The sequence below is a fragment of the Tamandua tetradactyla genome, chromosome 19 (genome assembly GCF_023851605.1).
Source record: "Tamandua tetradactyla isolate mTamTet1 chromosome 19, mTamTet1.pri, whole genome shotgun sequence".
Taxonomy (NCBI): Eukaryota; Metazoa; Chordata; class Mammalia; order Pilosa; family Myrmecophagidae; genus Tamandua; species Tamandua tetradactyla.
Window position 1 is genome coordinate 30900752 of NC_135345.1, and position 4617 is coordinate 30905368.

At 38.5% G+C, this 4617-nt stretch overlaps 1 pseudogene; it reads right to left on the reverse strand.

Annotated features, from left to right (window-relative positions):
• Positions 1-1917: 1917 nt before the first annotated feature.
• On the reverse strand, positions 1918-2563 carry LOC143663547 (ras-related protein Rab-14 pseudogene; annotated as a pseudogene).
• Positions 2564-4617: the final 2054 nt, after the last annotated feature.

Here is a 4617-nt window from a genome sequence, read left to right on the forward strand (position 1 = left end):
AAGGATAAAGGAGTGTGAAAAAAAAATAAGGATAAAACAAAGCTATCAACAAAGCTCAAGAGAAAAGATCAAGGAATACTTTCCCTGGGCAAAGCTAAGACAGAAACAAGCCTCTCAACAAAAATGTCACCCATGCAACAAGGAATTAATCCGACAAAAACAAAACAAAAAGCAGTCATAGAACCCCTTCTCTACCATCAGAAGTCATTTCACAACAATCTTATTGGTTATAATAGACACACTTGAGCAGTTAAAGACGAGGAGAAAGGCTTAAGATACCAAATTAAACCATACAGTGAGACAAAATCTTGCCAAAAAAGGTGAAGGGTAAAAAGCAGTAAATCCAGCATCAGTGCTCAGTTTAAATCTGTATTGGTTGCATACCTATCTTGAGGGCAATCAAAGGGAAAAAAGTCTAAAGTTTCCATGCAGGAGAGATTTATTACTCTACTTGTTTTTGATAACCTGATTACATCTAGTTGTTTAGCAGTTTAGTATTGTATTAACTGTTTTTACAACAGAATTTTTTTTCTTTCTTCCTTTTTTCTTCTTTTTTAATTAAACCCAGTGAGATGTACGGAAGACAACGAGGCAGTAAAAAGTACTGCTTCCAACAGACAGAGGTGAAAGGTCAAATGAGGGGTGTTCTAGTTTGCTAACTGCCAGAATGCAACACACCAGAGATGAACTGACTTTTAATAAAAGGGAATTTATTTAGTTAAAAATGCATAGTTCTTCAGAGGAAAGGTAGATAACTTTTATCTGAAGTTCCCTCTTACATGGGAAGGCACAGGGTCATCTCTGCTGGCCTTCTCACCAGGTTTCTGGGTTCCAAAAGCTTTTACCAGGCGGTGCTTCCTTTCTGCATCTCCAAATGCCTGGGCTGAGCTGCGAGTGCTAAGATGAGGAATGCCGAGCTGCTTGGGCTGTGCTACATTGAGCTCTTTCATTTAAGTACCAGCCAATTAAATCAAACACCATTCATTACAGCAGGCACACCTCTTTGCTGACTGCAGATGTAATCAGCAACAGATGAGGTTTACATATCATTGGCTCATGTCCACAGCAACAGAACTAGGTGCCTTCACCTGGCCAAGTTGACGACTGAACCTAACTACCAGAAGGGGCCAGAGCAAAGAGCAAAATTGGTTGCATACCTATCTTGAGGGCAATCAAAGGGAAAAAAGTCTAGAGTTTCCATGCAGGAGAGATTTATTACTCTACTTGTTTTTGATAACCTGATTACATCTAGTTGTTTAGCAGTTTAGTATTGTATTAACTGTTTTTACAACAGAATTTTTTTTCTTTCTTCCTTTTTTCTTCTTTTTTAATTAAACCCAGTGAGATGTACGGAAGACAACGAGGCAGTAAAAAGTACTGCTTCCAACAGACAGAGGTGAAAGGTCAAATGAGGGGTGTTCTAGTTTGCTAACTGCCAGAATGCAACACACCAGAGATGAATTGGCTTTTAATAAAAGGGAATTTATTTAGTTAAAAATGCATAGTTCTTCAGAGGAAAGGTAGATAACTTTTATCTGAAGTTCCCTCTTACATGGGAAGGCACAGGGTCATCTCTGCTGGCCTTCTCACCAGGTTTCTGGGCTCCAAAAGCTTTTACCAGGCGGTGCTTCCTTTCTGCATCTCCAAATGCCTGGGTTGAGCTGCGAGTGCTAAGATGAGGAATGCCGAGCTGCTTGGGCTGTGCTACATTGAGCTCTTTCATTTAAGTACCAGCCAATTAAATCAAACACCATTCATTACAGCAGGCACACCTCTTTGCTGACTGCAGATGTAATCAGCAACAGATGAGGTTTACATATCATTGGCTCATGTCCACAGCAACAGAACTAGGTGCCTTCACCTGGCCAAGTTGACGACTGAACGTAACTACCAGAAGGGGCCAGAGCAAAGAGATAATTAGCAACCACAGCCTTCTCTGTGGGGTTGGGGTTCACTGGTTAGCCCACACCTCTGCAGGTCTGAGGATTTTTGTTGTACACCGTACTCGGCAGCATTCAAACCCAGGCTTCCATCATGAATGTTCTGATAGATTTTCTTGACAGCTTCAAGGAAGGTATCTTCTACATTCTCTCCTGTTTTTTGCACTTGCTTTGAGGAAGAATAAGCCATTTTCTTCAGCAAACTGTTTGGCTTCTTCATATGCAACATCTCTCTGTGCCTCCAAATCTGCTTTATTTCCTATGAGAATGATAACAGTATTTGGACTGGTGAGATTCCTTGCATCTGTCAACCAGCTGTTTAAGTGGTTATATGTACCTTCTAGTGATAGCATATACCATAAGTGCTTCTGCAGCTCCTCTGTAGTAATTTTGTGTAACAGCCCTAAACCGTTCCTGTCCTGCATATCCCAAATCTGCAGCTTGATTTTTTGGCCACTAACTTCAATTATGCTTGTACCAAATTCAACATCAATTGTGTGAGGACAATCAGCCATAACTTTATTTTCTATAAATTGATGAAGCAAGCAAGATTTTCCCACTCCCATGTCCCCAATAATAACATATTTAAAGACATTAGAGTAATTGTACAGTGCAGTTGCCATGGGGGTTGCTGGTGGCTGGACAGCTTTCTGGGCAGGAGGAGGGTGTGAGGACAAGGAAGAGGAGTATGGTAAGAGAGAGTAGGTGGGGGCAGTCGGCTGAGGCCCAGGCAGGTGGGCCGGCTGTTGGGAGACGTGTAGACTCAGTGGCAGCAGTAGTGGTGGCAGCGGTGACCTGAAATTTTGATAAGGGTGATTTGGCTATGGTCAATGTCCTCATAGGTGCATAGACATTTTGTGTACAGCATGTTTGTCTACTTCTGTATTAATACCTATTATTATTCAGACTATCTTCATCTTCTTAAATGGGACTTAAATAGGTTTGCCAAATGTCTTGCAGAAAACAAAATTTTTATATACAAAACGTTCATTTAATATACCAGTATAACAGCAATTAACAATCGGTTAGACTTATAAGGAAAATTAGAGTCATCAGGCACTGTTTTCAGTGTGTTCTAGAAGGCAGTGTGCAATAATGGAAAAAAGGAAAAAGGATTAAAATAAGACGTAGCCATCTATCATGTCACAGTCACCTCTTAAATATGGTTGGTTGACTAATTACTAAATAATAATAAATTGTTTTACATTATTCACCTGACTCTTATGAGAATAAAATAGAAGTGACTTTTCAAAGCGTCAAGGAAATATACTCTTCAACCCCCTCATCCAAAGTTGCTATTTAATTTTTTTTTTATTTTCCACAGTTTTTTCCTTTCTCAGTATTTCCATTCTTTCAGGGCATTTTTTTCTACTGCTAAGTTTTTAATAACAATCTTTATGCTTATAACTCCGAAATCAACAGCAGTATCACGTACCTACCAGCACTTCAGTTAAAATATTCACAAAAATAGGGCAGGCCATGCTGGCTCAGTAGGCAGAGTTCTTGCCTGCCATGCCAGCAACCCAAGTTTGATTCCCAGTGTCTACCCATGCAAAAAAAAAAAAAAAAAAAATTCACAAGGTGGAAGCTATCTTCACTCCATCCCACCACAACATTAGCTAGTCATTCAAGCTAGACAACTGGGACTCTGAATAGAAACCTTCCATTTATTTAACCTAATTCCAATCAGTTATGTGTCTTAAATATATTGACTGAAATTTCTATACATTTCAGTATATATATTTCAAATGTTTCCAAAGTTCTTCAGGTTTTTATCACATTTGTATTGGAAACCACCACATAACAATAACAAGACTCTTTGCCTTGAGGTATATCAGTCTTCTAAACAGACATCAGAGTGATCTTTCTGAAATACAAATATGACTATACTATTCAATATTTTTAAAACTGCCAATGGCTTCCTGCATCAATGTTCTTACCTGCTAAAACAAATAGTATTTAATAATTTGGCTTAATGAATTTTATTGGTTCACAGTTTTAAGAAGTCCAAACCTGAGGCATCATCAAGGCAGTGCTTTCTGCCTGAAGATTTTGGTATTCTAGTATTGAGTGCCTGTGATCCTTGGATTCTCACCTCTTTTGGTCATATGGCAATGCAGGTTGTGGCATCTTCTCCTTCCTCTCCCAGGTTGCATTGACTTCAAGGTTCTTCTCCTCGTATGATTAAGGCCCAACTTCATTCAGTAGGTCCAGACCTTAATTTAAAATAACATCTCAAGTGTGCACAGCTGGTTTAGTGGTAGAATGCTTGCCTTTCACGTGGGAGATTCGGGTTCGATTCCCAGACCATGCACCCCTCGAAAAAAATATAATAAAAATAACATCTTCAAAGGTCTCATTTATGACTGATACACAATCACAGGAATGGAATTTGTAGATTTTTTTTCTGGGTGCATAATTAAACCTACCACATTTATCATCAACTAAATTCTGCTTAAACAAGGCACATTTTTTCCTTGATTGACTAGACTCATCATTGAATTACACAAGGTTATACATGCATTAAGGAAACTAGAGTGTAATAATTTAAAAAGAAATATTGTTTTCAAAACCATGATGTTTGGTACATAAAAATGCCCTCCAATAGGTTATTATGGGGATAATTTATTCCTTATTGGATTTTTACATGTATTTTATAGCTTAATTTTAAAAAATC